The sequence below is a fragment of the Neomonachus schauinslandi genome, chromosome X (assembly GCF_002201575.2).
Source record: "Neomonachus schauinslandi chromosome X, ASM220157v2, whole genome shotgun sequence".
Lineage (NCBI taxonomy): Eukaryota > Metazoa > Chordata > Mammalia > Carnivora > Phocidae > Neomonachus > Neomonachus schauinslandi.
The window spans coordinates 37908678-37925601 of record NC_058419.1 but is presented as its reverse complement, the minus strand read 5'-3'; the positions used below and the strand labels follow the sequence as shown (position 1 = coordinate 37925601).

Sequence of the window (16924 nt, the reverse complement as noted above, 5' to 3'; positions counted from 1 at the left end):
TAGGCAGCCTAAAGCACTCTTTCCTGAACGTTCTCTTTATACTTTCTATTTGCCTTGAGCGTTGCAACGGCCTCATCCGAGTGTTTATCAGCGTTTTGCCACAAGGTGGCAGTAGTCTCATCTTTTTGTCTTTTCAGGATCTACAATTAAGATCACTGTTATGTTAATTTAAATTAATAATCCTAAATAATTAAACTGGTAGTATTTATTATAATTAAGATGCTATGGGAGCGAGGGAGAGGGCAAAGTCTGTGAGGCCCCAGGATTTCCGCCTGGGGGGCTGGGGGAGGTAGGGGGCCACTTACAGAAAGGGCCACAGAAGGAAAGGAACATGTTTTAGGAAGGAAGATTTTTTTTTTTCTCAACACTTGAGTTTGAGACACTTCTAGGCTCTCAGGCTGAGATGTCCAGGAGGCAGTCGGATGGAATATTCTGGAGGCGTTCAGGGGAGTCTGGGCTGGAGGCTGACTTCCCTGTCATTGGTATAAAGAAGGTGCACACACACATGGGAGTGAATGAGATGGTCCAGGGTAGCTACGTCGGGGAAGAAATGGAACTTGGAGAAAAGGCCTCGGGGAACATCAACTGTGAATAGGAGATAAAACAAAAGGAGCCTTATGCGATTGTAGGACCGTAGGACCGGCCAGAGCAGTAGCACGGGTAGGTTCAGAGAGTTCTGGCAAAGTATGGCCATTGGAGAAGAGGGGGTGGGAGGGAAAGAGCAGGGTGTTAAGGAAGGAGGGGTTAAGGGTGTTGCAGAGCTAAGGGAGGGATTTCTCCCCCATCCCCGCACCCTGCCTTTTTCCTACCTTTCCTTTCCCCCTCCTCCCCTGGCCTCTCTGCCCAAGGCTGGGCAACTTCAGGTGCTAAGGCGAAGGCCACTAGTGAGAGGGAGTGTTTTGAAGGTACTAGGGAGGCAGGGGAGTGGAGGAACCGTGGGTGCCGGCCCCTGCTGAGAAGGAAGGGGCTTTGCAGTGGATGGAGATGGGTCCTGACAGGAGGAGTGAGCGTGGCGGGAGATGGGAGAAGGAGAGAAGTCTGGACTGTTTGCGTGCTGTCCAGTAGAATTCTTGGTGACGGCGGAGATGGTCTAGATCTGCTCTGCTCAGTACGGTAGCCGCTCACTCCATGTGGCTCCCGAGCAGAGGACACGGGACTAGTACAAACCCAGGAGCTAGGACCGAGAAATTTTTTTGCTTGATTTCAGTTTAATGAATTTGCATTGACATTGAATTGGCTGCAGGTCCTTAGTAGCTGTAGCTACCATATTGGACGGCGTAGCTCCAGAAGTGTGGTGACTAGCGCAGAGGGGGCCCCCCTGAAACAGATTTCCTTGCAGTTTCCCGGCACTGGTCTGTACAGTGACCCCGTTTTCTCCGGGGGGCTCAGCAGCCTGCGCAGAGGGGCAGAACATCTGGCTTGAGGTATCCATCCAAGTTTGGATCAATGGTGTTGAAGATCCAGAAAGCGAGGGGTGTTTGGGGTTTGGGACAGAGTTTTGGTAACCCTGCCACCCACTTTCGTCCTTTCGGGTTTCCAGCCAAGGGCAGGTCACCCAAGGAACAATAACAGAATGGCGAACAGAGTGCTTACTTTATTATGAGCTGAGCGGGCACACCCAGCACCTCCAGCACGGGAAGGCTGCTCTGGCAGGCGGGGCCAGAGCCCACAGCTTTGGTCTGGGCACCTGCATGAGCCTTCTGCTCTGGACCCTGACTACCTGCAGTGGCCAGATTTGTACACCGGGCCTGAACTTCTTTCCCACCCAGTCAAAGGAACCGAGGAGCTCGAGAGGAAATTTGAACAGGCCTGGCTGCCGGCCTATGGATGAGACGGTTCTGAGATGTGCCCGTGTCAAAGCGGGACTAACCTCCTTTCAGACCCCGTTCTGTCGCTTACGAGCTGTGTGACCTTGGCGAAGTTCCTTAACTTCTCTGGGCTTCCGTTTCTTCATCTGTAAAATAGGAATAGTGCCCATCACTTAGTTCACACTATGGAAATTTGCTCTCTGTATGGTTTCTGTTTGCTAAGGTACCATGACTCTGCCTACCAGTCTCCTAAAATGTGGTCTGAGCTATTTCTTAGGTTCTCACCCTTAGCAGGCCACCCCTTGGGGATGAGGTAGTGAGGGGGTAGGGAGAAGTGTGGAGCGGCAGGGAGGAAGAGGGCCGTCTGCCCGCCTGGGAGTTGAGGGGGCTAGTTCAAGTGATCAGTCATGGGGTCCCAGATGGTATGGACGGAAGAACGAGGAGGAGGTCCGTGGGGGTGGGGGTGGGGGCAATCGAGGGATCAGAGGTCACCAGGAGGTGTGCGGGCTCGTGCCCAGTAGAGAAGAGGATATGGAATCTGAAACAATGGGGAGGCTGTGGTAGAGGAATAGAACTGAGGCGGGGTGGCTGGGGGTGCTCCCTGAAGCCGGTTGTGGGTAGGAAGGTGGCGTGGAGGTGCGAATGTGTGGAGTTGAAGAGGTTCCAGAGGCCAGGAGGTTAGGATGTTAGAAGTGGCCCCCGCACAGATGGTGAAATCACCCAGAGCAATGACTGTAAGCTCAGCGAGATTGATCCGGGAGGAGTCTGATAGTGACCTGGAGGATGAGGGGAGGGGGGTGGACCATGGTGACAAAGAGAAGGTGAAGCTTGCAAGAAGGAGACAAGGGTAAGCATCCAGAAGCAGTAACGGGAGGGGGGATCTTCAACTCCCCTTCTCCCCACACGAGCTTGCTGCGAGCACAGGAGGAGGAAGAAGAACCTCCGCTCAGAGCAGCCCAAGGGAGAAGCAGTGTCCTGGGGGAGAGCCAGGGCTCCGCAGGGTGAGGAAGTACCAGGGCCATGCTGTGGGGGTGGCAGGTATGGAAGGATTTGCCGACGGTGGGATCAGGTTTCCAGGGGGTCCAGTGGGATGGGTTGGACGGAGGCCAGCTGCAGGAGGGGTGGAGGAGAGCTCCCACACTACTCTTGGACCCACGGGGCTCGTGACCCAATTCCCTGCTCTGGGAACTCCCTCCCCTTTTCTCCATCCCTGTGGGTTGTTTTGGTTGGGTGGGTGTGGTGGTTCTATTTAGGCAGGGGATCTTAACGTGGAGTCCACGAATAGGAATAAGGGGTCCATTAACTTGGGTGGGAAAAGTTGATGCTCACCATTGCCTTGAAATCATGGTAGCAGTTCCACTCACTGCTGGAGCTCATTAAATGCATTAGTAAAGAAACATGCAAGGACTGTGTTATAGATCTGTTTTTCCTCTCTTGATGACTCCGTTTTAATAACACTGGCTTTTCCTGTAATGCTTTGCCTTTTATGCATTCAAAACCCTGTTCTGGGGAGGGCTTCACTGGTGTCCCCCGCTGCCAGGGGATCTGTGCCCCCCGCTCCCGGAGGGTGAAGGAGCCCTGCCTCGACGCTCCTTGGAAACCCCTTTCTACTTCACTAGAGGGAGCTCTTGTTTCAGAATTGGGGAGCCGGGGACTCCCAGGCTTGACATGGGGTAAGAAAGGTATTTTGAAGCACAGGCAGAGCAGATGTCCTTTGGAGACATTTCAGGAAACTGGGGTATAAGAACCCCAAGGTTGATGCGGGCAAGCCACGTGTCTCTGGAGATAAGCTTTAAGCTTACCTCCTGGAGGATGAGGGTTAGGACACAGCCAGTGTGCTGGTTTCTAGGACAATTAAAGCAAGAGTACTGTGGCCAGTGAGGGCTTGAAAACTGGCCCCAAGGTCATACTGACCTCAGTCTACCTGTTTCTTCCCCACCCCGCCCATTAGCCCATCCCCCCTCTTGTCTTACTAGCCTTAGGGTGCTGGGAAAGTTCTCTCTCTCTGGCTTCCCACTTCCACTTTGAAGGCCAGGCTAAGGGCAGGAGAAAGGCTTGGGGGCTGGGGCAGATTCTGAAGGCTCCTGCAGTGTCCGTGGGGTGAGGGAAGAGCTGGAGAATTTGAAAAACTGGCCAGGGGCTGAGGCTTACGCGGGGGGATGGATTGGAGAGCTTCCGACGACTGTGGGATTTTTCCCCATGGAAGAGGAAGGAATTGGGGCTCAGGCGTGCTTTGTAGGAGCACAGGATTAAGTCAAGTACTCCCCACTGTAACTGTAGCCGCTTCCAGGAGGCACTGCTTCTCACAGGGGGCCAGATTGGGGCCCCTCTGCTGGATTCAGGTCTCTGGGGTGGGGCCCAGGCATCTGATTTTCTACAAGTTCTCGAGGACAGGGGTTCTCACAGGGTGGTCCCCAGACCAGCAGCAGCAGCTGCCTAACTGGGGAACTTGTTAGGAATACAGATTCTCAGGCTCCTGGCTCTAGGTCCCGTCCCCAGACCCACTGAATCAGAAACTCTGGGGTGGCGCCCAGAAAGCTCCCTTGTACCAAGCCCTCCAAGGGGGTTCTGATGGCAGCTGAAGTCTGAGCACCACTCCCCTTAGGGATTCTGATACAGGCTGAAGGTTTGGCCTCATTGCCTCAAATGATCCAAGAGTCGCCCCCCACTTGCTGACGCTAACGGCATAAGGTGTGCGAGGCGCCAGGGCATGTTATGGGTTTAAATACCACTTTTCTGTAGTATCTCCATGTTCCTTTGGCTTTTCTATTCCTCCAATGCTCCTGCAAGGTAGAGGGCACCTGAAATTTCCCTGCAAGTGGGGCAGTGCTGCTTAGAGGGGTTTCGATCCACACACATAGATGAGAGTGGACGCTGGGACCTGGGTCTCTGGACTCCAGTGCTGAAGCTGCTAGGGCCAGGTCTACCTGTTAGATTTGTTGCCAGCTCAGAGCCCTCACTCCATGGGCTGTTGGCAGTGCGCTGGCTGGGATCCTCGGAAGTGAAGGGGGAGGTCTTTATGTTGCCTTTAGCCAGAGGCGGCATGGCCCAGTCAGCCCCTACTTTGAAGGTGAAGCCTGGCCTGAGTGGGCTCTCTGGCCCCTCAGTATAGGAGGTCGACAAGATGGACCTTCCACCTGGACATCTACCTCAGGACAGCTTCTTGTACATTAAACAGACTAGAAGGCACAGTTCATTTGGTCAGATGCCTGGATGAGGGGGAACCGGACTTGGGCCTGCGCCCAGTGGCGAGAACGGGAAATCCCACATCCGTGGTCATCTTGGGATCGTGCCCTGGGCGGCAAAGGCTTGCAAAAGCTCGAACTGGAGGTGCCTCATGTAGAGGGCACATAAAGGTTTGGGATGGCATTGTTGTTGGGAACTAAACTAGTCGTTCTCTTCCCTGTTGCCAAGCCTGCACCTTCTCTCACGTTCCCTATCCCATTGAGTGGTACCACCATCCACTCATCACCCGGGCCAGAAATCTGCTGATAATCATTGGCCCTTCACTCCCCTTCTCCTCCACATCCAGTCGGTGACCAAATCCTGTCAGTTCGACCTCCTGATCATTTCTCAAATTCATTCCCTGTATTCCTCCTTTGGTTCAGACTGGATCATCCCTGACTTGTTCAATTTGCAACAGCCTCAACGCTGGTGTCCCTGCCTCTAGCCTTGCTCTTCTTCAGTCAGCAGCCGGACTGCAAGCTCTGTCCCTTGCTTCGAAGTTTGGTCTGCGGGCCAGCGGCACCTGGGAGCCAGTTAGAAATGCAGACTCTAGGTCCCCACCCCAGACGTACTGCACCTACCCTTTACCAAGATCTCCAGGTGATTTGTAAAGTCCAAAACATCTCACGTGGCAAACAGAATTCACAAACTGACTCCCATCTCGTTTATCCCTCCCTCCTACATGATAGTCCAATGATACTGAACTGCAGAAAGTTCTCGAACATACTGGGCTGCTCACTTCATTCTTTCTGCAAATACTTATCGAACCCCTACTTTGCATCAGGCACTTGCTGGGGATAAAGCAGTGAGCAAAACAGATACATATTATCCTTGCTTTCCCGGAGTTTACGTTCTTGTGGAAAGAGACAGTAAAGAAACAAGTGAAGTGTATAGTAAGTCAGATAATGTTGAGTGCCACAGAGGAAGAGGTAAAGCAGAGTAAGGGGTACAGGGATGCTGAATGGTTGGGGAGGCTGCAGTTTTAAATGAGGTAGCCTCATTTAAAGGGAAGGTCTCACTGAGAATGTGACATTTGAGTGAAGGCTTGTAGGAGAGGGACTGAGCCATTGGATACCTGGAGGAGGGATATGCCACGAAGAGCAAAGAAGTGTACAGGCCCCAACACAGGAGTGTTTCTCGAATATTCCAGCGACAGCAAGTAGGTCACTGTGTCTAGAGCCATGTGAAGGAAGGGGTTACCTCGTAGGAGATGAGGTCAGGGAGGTGCTGTAGATGAAGGGTCAGATCATATAGAAGGCCTCACAGACCATAGGAAGGACTTGGCATTTTAGTCTTAGGGAGATGGGCGGTCATTGGATGATTTTGAGCCAAGGACTCACATGATCCGAATGAATTTTAAAGGGGTCACCCAGTTGCTATGCTGAAATTAGACCGCAGGGGAACAGGGATAGAAGCAGGGAGACGTGTAAGTGATGTGTGTAATAACTCAGGCAGGAGAAGCTAGTGGCTGGGGTACTGACAGGAGAGCCAGAGAAGAGTCGTTGGATTCTGGGTACATGCTGAAGGTGCAGCCAGCAGGATTTGCTGATGGATCAGATGTAGGGTGTGAGAGAAGGAGGGGTCAAGGATGACTCTCGAAGGCTTATGACCTGAGTAACTTAGATGGAAGACCATTAATTGAGATCAGAAAGACTAGGAGGAGGGATCTGTGCTTGTTTATTGCTTTTTTTGTGTGGGGGGGGGGGGCGGGGAGGGGGCTACAGGGTGGAAGTAACAAACATCCCCAAACGTAGGGGCTTAAAGCAAAGACTTATTGGACTACACCAAACTAAAAAGCTACTGCACACTGAAGGCTGCCATCAACAAAATGAAAAGGCAGCCTACTGAGTGGGAGCAGGGATTTGCAAATGACACATCTGCTAAGGGCTTAGTACCCAAGATGTATAAAGAACTTACACAGCTAACCACCAGAAGACCAAATAATCCAATTAAAAATGGGCAGAAGACCTGAATAGACATTTTTTCCAAAGAAGACTCCAGATGGCCAACAGACACGTGGAAAGGTGCTCAGTATCACCCATCATCGGGGAAATGCAAATCTAAACCACAGTGAGATACCACCTCGCACCTGTCAGAATGGCTAAAATAAAAAACACAAGAAACAGCAAGTGTTGGCGAGGATGTGGAGGAAAGGTGACCCTCCTACGCTGTTGGTGGGAAGGCAAGCTGGTGCAGCCACTCTGGAAGACAGTACGGAGGTTCCTCAAAACAGTAAATAGAAATACTGTACAATCCAGTAATTCTGCTACTGGGTATCTGTCTGTCTGAGGAAACTGAAAACACTAATTGGAAAAGTTCTATGCACTCCTCTATGTTTATTGCGGCATTGTTGACAATAGCCAAGGTATGGAAGTGACCCGAGTGTCCATCAGTAGATGAATAGATAAAGGAGATGTCACACACACACACACACACAGAGTGGAATATTACTCAGCCATAAGAAAAGGAGACCTTGCCACTTGTGACAACATGGATGGACCTAGAGGGTATTTTGCTAAGTGAAGTAAGCAAAAAAAAAAAAAGATACCATTTGATTTCATTTATATGTAGAATCGAAAAAACAAAGCAGTGAACAAACAAACAAAAACAGAAACAGACTCCTAGATACAGAGAACAGACTGGTGGTTGCCAGAGGGAAGGGGGCTTGGGGGGATGGGCAAAATTGGTGAAGGGGATTAAGAGGTACCCCAAAAAACCCCAGCGATGTCCTATTTTTCACAACTGTGTGGGATGACTGGGTCCTTCGTTGTTACAGACCGAATGTTTGTACCCCTGCCCCCGCAAGTTCTTATGTTGAAATCCTAACTCCCACTGCGATTGTATTTGGATGTAGAGCCTTCGGGTGGTAGTTGGGGTTCAATTAGGTCATGAGGGTGGGGCCCTCATGAATGGGATTGGCGCTCTTGGAGGAAGAGGCCAGAGAGCTCCTTAGCCCCTCCTACCGTGTGAGGCTACAGCAAAAAGATGGCTGTCCTGTGAGTCAGGAAGTGGGCTCTCCCCAGACAGGAATCTGCCTGCACACTTGATCTTAGACTTTATAGCTTTCAGAACTGTGAAAAAAGAAACATCTGTTGTTTAAGCCACCCAGTCTATGGTTTTTTGTTATGGCGGCCCTAGCTGACTAAGATCGTTTTCTACTGGTCTTGCCTGGGCTCACCCGGAGCAGTTGGGACAGCTGGGCCTCTCTATCCGCATGGGCCTTTCGTGGCGTGGGGGTCTCAGGGCAGCAGTCCAAGAGGGCACGCTCCAAGGCACAGGTGCTTATCAAGCCTCCGATGGCATCTTTTTGGATGATATCCCGTGGATATCAAAGCAAGTTGCATGGCTGAGATGGCTGAGCCACGTGGGTCACGTGGCCCGATCCGTGTGGGAGAGGAATACATAAGGACGTGGATACTGGGAGCCAGTATGGTAATCACCTGCCATAGGAGCCAAGGTCCAAAGTTGGGTTTAAGAACATGAGATGCCCATTTAGGGATCCCAGTGCAGCCGTTGCGCAGGCTATGAGATGTGTGAGCCTGGAGTTCGAGGCAGAGGTCCTGGCTGAGATGTGCATGTTGGAGTCATTGGCACATAGATAGTATTCAAGCCATGAGATTGGTTGAAACCACCCAGGGAATGAAAGTGTACAGGGAAGAGAAAACCTCTGAGTTCTGCAGCCTGACCTCCTATCCTTTAGAGGTCAGGGAGAGGGGATGGAGAAGAAGCAGGCCCGTGGAGCAGGAGGAGAACAAAGAGAGAACGGTATCCCGGAAGCCAGGCAAAGAATGTTTCCAGAGAGGTGCAGAAGATGAAGCCTGAGAATTGACGATTGGATTCAGCAGTGGAAAAGTTATTTGTGACCCTGCAGGGAGCTGTTTTTGGTGGAGTGGGTGGAGGGGGGACGTAGGAGCAGAAGCCAAATTAGAGCAGGTTAAGAGAGAATGGGAGGAGAGGAACTGTGGGCAGGGAGTATGGACAAGTATTGTCAAAAAAAATAATAATAAAGATGTGAGCCATGTACATAATTTCTAATGTTCTGGTAGCCACACTCAGAAAAAGAAACTGGTGCCATTAATTTTAATAACATCTCTTCTATCTTATTTAACCCAGTATACCCAACACCTTCTCATTCCAGTGTAACCAGCATAAAATCATTACCAGTATATTTTACTTCCTTTGAAATCCAGTGTGTATTTTACACCAACGGCTCATGTCAGTTCATGCTAGCCACCTCTCGAGGGCTCAGTAGCCACATGTGGCCAGTAGCTACCATATTGGATGATCCAAGCATAAAGAAATCTTTCAAGGAGTTTTGCTCTAAAGAGGGGCCAAGGATCGAGGGGGAAGTGAGGTCAGGTGTTTGCAGTGGCTGGAGCGGTACCGAGTAGGTGAAAGGGGACAGAATCTGGATACAAAGGGAAGGCTGGCCTTGGCTGGGGTCCTGGGCGGGTCACCCATGGCAGCGGGGGTGAGGGCAGAGCACATCGGCCACTGATGCAGGTACATGGGTAGAGGCAATCATGAGAGCTTTGAAAAAAATTTTTTTAAAGATGTATGTATTTGAGAGAGAGACAGAGAGAGTGAGAGAGAGAGGGAACAGGAGCAGGGGGAGGGGCAGAGGGAGAAGCAGACTCCCTGTTGAGCAGGGAGCCTGATGTGGGGCTCGATCCCAGGACCCCGAGATCATGACCTGAGCCGAAGGCAGATACCTAACCGACTGAGCCACCCAGGCCTGATCCTTTTTTTTCTCAGTGAAGTAGGAGGCAAGGTCATCATCTGAGAGTGAGGCATAGACCTACTGGAGGTTTGAGAAGAGAGGAGACCATATTAAGTTGTTGCCTGAGAGAGTGAATGGACAGGGGAGATGTACTGTGATTGCCTGGCAACACGAAGGATGCACTTGAGCTCTGTGATCACGAATCTGAAGTGAGAACAGTCAGCGCTGTTGTTTTTCCCTAGACACATTCAGCTGTGTGGGTGCAAGCAAGGAAGAGGAGCAGATTGGAAATGAACCAGGGCTGGGTTGTTGGGTTTTGGTTTTTTTTCCCCAAGATGAGTACGATCGATGGTGAGAGGCACCATGGAGTCAAAGGTGTATGCCAGGGATCATTAGAATGATGGCCATGGAGTCTAAGGAGGGAAGTGGGAGCCGTGAGGGACAGCAAGAAGATGGTGGGACCTACCAATCCCAGATTCCGGCTGGGTCAGAGTGTTGGGGTCAGGGTGAGAGTGTAAGCTGGAAAGAGAGAAGTGGTAGTTGAAGAGGGAGTATTTGATCTATGGGGGGGTTGCAGATATTCACAAGTCTGAGGTCTCAGGCATGACCATGGGAGTGAGGACAAGGTCGTTGAGGAGCGGGGGGCCAAGGAACTGAGAGACCGGGATACTAGAAGGTTCATCCAGGCATGTGTTGAAATTATCAAGAAATAGGACAGGGATGGTTTTGGAGAGAGGGGTACCAAGCCAGGTACTAACACCCTCAAGGGATGTTGAGGGCCACGACCCGTATGTCTGTAGCCAACCATAAAAGGGAAGAGTAGTGGGGTGGTACTGGATGGTGGTTATAGTTTCAGGGAGAAAGGAGGGCCAGTGGTCTGGGAACAGCAAGGCAAAGAAAGAAGTTACCTACTCTACTTCCATGGGCCAAAGGAGAAAAACCAGTGAGACTACCTTCAAAGGCCAGAGGGGAAGCAGGCTCCTCATGGGCAGAGGTAGGGTGGGCGAGAGCCAAAGGATGAAGGGGACGTTCAGAGAAGTGACTGAAATATTGGGAATTTGGGTAATGATTTCTCTGTGACTTTGCAGATCCTGTTCCCTTTCCCTGGAATTCCCTTCCTTGTACACCTGAAAAAACTTCTCTTCAGCTTTTACCACCTAGCTCCTGCACCACTATTTTCCCGCAATTGCTATAGCCAAGAGTACGTGGCCAGCATTTCGCCAAAGCCAGGGGCAGTATTGGTCTCTGCCTCTATAGAGAAGTGGAATTTTCGTTGATGGTGGGAATGTTCTACTTCTGCCCTGCCCCGTAGGGTAGCCACTAGCCACATGTGGTTATTGAGCACTTTGAAATGCGGCTGGCGCAGCCGAGGAATCAAATTTCTAATATTATCTAATTTTAATCCCTTTACGTGTAAATTGTCCTACGTGGCTGGTGGGCTCATCTTGTCTTCGATCCTGTCTTCTTGGGCAGGGGGTCCTCTTTCTTCTGGCAATGATCGGTGCTTTAATCTCGTTCCGTGGACTCTTCCTCGTTGATCTCTACACCCCAAGCTCTGTGTCCAGGCCATTTCTCTCCTGAGCTCTCCACGTGGACACCCCATAGGCATTCAGCGTCAGCACGCTCCACGTTGAAGTCCTCTCTCCCCTAACTCAACTCAGTTGCTGAAGTCATAGACTTGAGAGCCGCCCTAGCTGCTTCCCTAGCTGTCTCCGTGTCCAGAGCAGGCTGACTAGCCCGAATGGAAATCTGACCGTGCTCTCCCTTGTGTAAAACCTCCCAGTGGCATCTCATCGTGTGCAGGGTCAGGGCCAAGTTCCTGGCCATGGCGAATGAGGTTCTTCATGACCTGACCCCAGTCTCTCCAGCTTCATCTCCTTACACCCGTCCCCTCCCACTTTATGCTCCGGTGACACAGACCTGCTTGAGATGACATGCAAACAGCATGCCATGTCACGCCTCCACCCCTCGTGGCAGGCTGTACCCACCACGCGGAGTACCCTTTCCCTCCTGTGCGCTCCGACCCCAGCTCCTCCTTGTGCTTCTTCAAAACCCACCTGAGCTGTCATCTCCAGCTGCCCCTCCCCCATGTCCCCCTTACTTACCTGCTTACACCACTCTTTTATTTTTAAAAGATTTTATTTACTTGAGAGAGAGAGAGCGTGAGTGGGGGGAGGCGCAGAGGGAGAGGGGCAAGCAGGCTCCACGCTCAGCACGGAGCCCGACGCGGGGCTTGATCCCAGGACCCTGAGATCAAGACCTGAGCCGAAATCAAGAGTTGGACGCATAACCGACTGAGCCACCCAGGCACCCCCCTCGTCATTCGCTCTTAAGTGCCGGACAATTGTCAGGGGTGGGGACTGTCTTTGCCCCCTTCTCCCCACCACGTAGCATGGGGTCTGGTGCCCAGTGTTGGATGAAGTGAATGAGTTGAAGGGAGCAGGACAAAGACCGGGGAACGGGATGCCACCCTGCCCGGCCTCATCTCCTTGATGTAAGTCCTTCCTGGGTGGGATTATAGGACTGGAGAAAGGGCCCCTGGGAGGCCTCTGGGGATCTGTCTTTGCTGCTGCTGGTGGTGCAGGTGACTTCTTTTCCAGCTCGTGTGACGCTTCCTTCTGGCAGAAATCGATTTCAGAAAAAGCTATTATCTTGGTTCCCCCCCACCTTTAGAGATGAAACGCTTCTATCCTCCTGGGATACATGACGCTAGCAGAAAAATGTCACATTTCTTTCTTAAAGTAGAAAAAAAAGTTTTATGTGTTTAATTTTTCCAAAAGTGCTTAAGTTTCTCTTTTCCTTTAGAAGAAAACTGGTTTTTCACTCGGATTATCCCAAGGGCCACATTCAGGTATACGGAAAAAAAAAAAAGGAATGATGCCCATTTGCGTACAATTTGCATATATCTATGTAGAGTGGATCATTTATTCTCAGGGTGCTTGCTTGCTTTCTGATTTTTTTTTTTTTTTTTTTTAGTTTCAGAGAAATTCTTTGATTATCTGTACAACAAAAAGAACCAACAACAGTGAAAAGGCAGTAGAAACCACAGGCAACCCCCCCCACCCCCTTCACAGAGAAGGTCCCTTCTTTGCAAGAGCCCCTGGCTTCTCCCAGTCTTTTCGGAGATTTGGGGTGGCTGTGGTTTCGCCATGATAAAAATAGCAGCTGCCCGCTATGTGCCAGGCAAGCTGCTCTATTTACTTTTCTGTATCTCTTATTCCACTCGGCAGCCCCGAGAGGTGGGTGTTACCTCCAGTCTTCATATGGGAAGCGGTCGGAGAGGGGCAGCACCATCTGCCCCAGGTACCCCCCCTAAGCAGTGGCAGAGGCGGGCTTCCCACCCAAGGCTGTCCGCCCCCCCGCCCTTTGTGTTAAACCACCAGGCTCTGTTTTCCCTCCGTGGCATGTTGTCTGGTGTTTGGCCTTCGACACCTGCCATTACCAGCCAGGGACTTTTCCTCACACGCTCATGGTTTGCTTGTCATTTGAATGGCGGTTGCACAATATCGAGTTCACCTTATCTCCCCATTTGGTTTGTTTCCCGGTCCTCGGTGTTACAGGTGGCGCGGTGTAAATATCTTTGTGCAAATAAAGGATGGTCTGTTGGGTTTTTTAGGTATTCGACGCAAGTCCTCTAAGTAGGATTGCCGGGCCACAGGGTTTGATAGTTTGATGCTTCCCTGGAAGGTCTGTGCCGTTCGATCGCTCACACCGTGGTGAGTGCCTACTGTACCAGGTGCTGCAGGTAAAGGGATTCCGAAACGGCCCCTCATTCGTAGAACTGACAGTCTGGCGTGGGGCGGATGGGGCAACCCAGAGTGGTTGTAGTAAAGCGGGGGTTGGGGCAAGGGGCAATGAGAACGTGGACCCCTGGCCATGTCTGAGTGTGCCTCTCCCCCATCGCATGGGGGCAGAGACTGCGGGGCAGGGGAGGAGCGTGATAAGGAGAGGGGCTGCCCAGCAGTCCGGGCCTCATCCCAACTTTCCCCAGGCCTGTGGCTGAGCTACCTCGAGGCTGAGGACATTCCTGGCCGCCCCCTCCCGTCCCTTGGCTGCAGTGGCCACCTGGCCCACGGGACCCGTCACTGCTGCCCAGCTGCCACTAGGGGGAGCCAAGCAGAGGACGGCGGTGGGGGGACGGGGCAGGGGACTAGCTCCAGCCTTGAGAGGCGTGAGCAGGAGCCTGAGCACCTGCTGGTCCTCCAGGTCCCCTCTTCCCCTTAATACCCCCAGCAGCCAGGGGGACAACACGGTGCCCGATTCCCATTCATCCGGCAGACAGGAAGGTGTGCAAAGTCTAAGTGTGCAGCTCAATGGCTTTTCACAAACCAAGCGCGGTGCCAGATGCTAGGGACCCAGAAACGAATCCGACAGGGTCCCCCCCACCAGGCGCTCTGGTCTAGAGAGGTAGACAGACAAGGAAAGAGACTGTACGACTTGGTGTGGTGGTGGTCTGGACAAGTGGCAACAGGGGCAGCGAGCGGCAAGCGGCCTGGCAGCGTCTAAGAGCCCAGGGCCCTGCTCTGACTTTGGCGGTTCCACTACCCATCTCCCGGCCTTCCGTGTCTCCATCTCTAACCTGGAAGAATGAGTTTGATGCCTTCCAAGGGCCTTCTGACTCACAGGTGCTGTGAGCCCGGCTCTCGTGCCCATAGCAAGCCTGAGCGTCTCCCCCAGAAGACCCGCCTGACTTCAGTCACCCCACCTCACTCCTTCTCCCTGCCACACCCCACCCCATCAGGTCATCTCATCTACCCAACAACCTTATGCAGTAGGCAGTGGCATCATTTTATAGGTGAGTGAAACTGAGTGAGACATGTCCACTTGGATATTCTGCAGACGCCTCGATTTCAACACGTCTGAAGTCAGCCTCATCGTCTCCCTACCTTCTGCCCCAATCTGCCTTCTCCCCTCTTCTCCATCACAATCAATGGCACCATCAACCCAATGAGGCCCAAGCTAGAGGCCTTCCTAGATTTGTCCGTCCTCACCCTTCCTCCCCAGCATCTATCCCTCACATCCTGGTGAGATATTCTTCCACTTTTCTCCAGCCCTACCTCTATGACCTTTGAGGGCCGTCCATCCCCTACTTCTTTGGGTTCTTGCAGCAGCCTCCTATCCATCCTCCTGCCTCGACATTCTCTGCCTCCGGTCCTTCCCCCGCACGGGCCAGCACATGTCTGATCACATCACTTTCCTGCTGCTTCCTGTGGCTCCGCAGCAGAGCTCCGAGCTGGCCATCCACAGGCTGAAATCCATCCAAGAAGACGTGTTTTGTTTGGTCCGTTGAGCATTCTTAAAACATTTTTAATTATTTGCCAACATTTAAAAATCAGGAAATTCCACACGAAAGTTCATATTTCTGGCTCCTCTTGCAAAACCGAAAAAACTGGCAACTCTGGGAACACATCCCAGCAGGGCAGTGGTTGGATGGAGCTGAGTGGCGGTTGCCATCTTTAGAAGGGGCACGGACTTTCCACTTGGCCGGTCCCCAGCATCCTTAGCGTCTCTTAGTCTCTGGTCACTCTCCTCTCCCAGTTGCCTACCTGAGACTTGTGGCATTGGGGCTCATGGCCCTGCAGGTATGGGCTGAAGCCCAAACCAGCCCTCAACCAACATCCGAGTCTTACTCCTCTCACCACCCCATCACACCCTCCCCTGCGGCCCCAACTCTTACCCACGGTTCTCCGAATTGGCTTGTGCCCGGGAGCTCATGTCTGCATGTCTGCCTTTGTGCGAGCTGCTGGTTCTGGAACGCCTGGGCCCCTGGTTAAGTCCCATTGGTCCTTCAGGACTGCTCTGTGCCCCCTCTACCGAGAAGCAGTCCTTGTTCCTAGGTCTTCCCCCCACCCCCGCCTCCAGCTGAGTTCTGTCCTCCCATCCTAACGGGGCACAGAGCACAGGCATCCCACCATCGTACTGGGTTCTCATTGTCGGTTGGCGTGTCTGCCTCCCCTGGCAGGCTGGGAGTCTGGGATTGTAGGGAGCCTGTCTTCTTCATCTTCCTATACCCCAAAGGTTAGCACGGAGCTTGGAGACATAATAGATGCCTGATAACTGGTGAATGAATGGATGAATCAGTGAAGGACCGACTTGGGAAAATACTACTCCAGGATGTAACGTTGCCACCTACTTGCTTGGGATGGAGGGTTCCAGCTTCGTTTCATTCTGGAGCACCCCCCTCTCCAAGCCCCCATTCGGAGTGACACCCCCACAGCATCCTATAAGCCATACCCCTGCTCTGCAAGCTCTGGAATGCATCCAAGCCTCCTGGGAGGGTAGTTCCTAGTGACGCTGGAGGGGAGAGACATCATTCTTGCTGTTCCGGGGGGAGGGAGTTGCGTGACGGTCGGGAAATAGCATAGCCATTGGATACGGCACATTCTGGAATTATCCGAAGCATGATAATGATGTGCTCATGATAGCATCTCACACCCATCGAACACTCACATTGTGCCCAATCCTACACTGCGAGCACTCAGTACATTATTCCTGTCATTCGTTGCCACAATTCTAAGAAGTAGGTAGGTCTGGTTATCTTCGTTTCACGGATAGGAAAGCTGAGACTTAGGGAGTTTCCACAACTTTTCCAGGACCACGCAGCCCGGACATGGTAGAATCTAGATTCGAACCCAGATCTGTGGGCCACGGGAGTGAACCTTCCCAACCACCGTGCCACACTTCCTCAAAGACCTCTCTCTTTTTTTTTTTTTTTTTTTTTAAAAATTTTTTTTTTTTATTTGACAGAGAAAGACACAACGAGAGAGGGAACACAAACGGGGAGTGGGAGAGGGAGAAGCAGACTCCCTGCCGAGCAGGGAGCCCGATGCGGGACTCGATCCCGGGACTCCAGGATCATGACCTGAGCTGAAGGCAGTCGCTTAACCAACTGAGCCACCCAGGCGCCCAAAGACCTCTCTCTTGAGAAACATGAGGGAAAGATGAAAATGAATGTGAAAGTGAAGGATGCAGATTATATATACTGTTAGACTCCAATTAGTAATTAAGAAGAAACAAACCAACCAACCAACTCCTGAGGCATGGGGAAAACCAGCCAGTACACAACACCCACAAGTTAGCAGCGTCGTGTGTGGGGAGTAGAATGCCCGGGATGGGGGCGCCTGGGTGGCTCAGTCGTTAAGCGTCTGCCTTCGGCTCAGGTCGTGATCCC

The 16924-nt window shown here is 52.0% G+C and overlaps 1 protein-coding gene across 1 annotated transcript in view; it reads left to right on the top strand.

Moving 5' to 3' along the window:
- Nucleotides 1–16924, top strand: part of TMEM164 (transmembrane protein 164) — a 157070-nt gene that overhangs the window by 137495 nt on the left and 2651 nt on the right. The window lies entirely within an intron of this gene.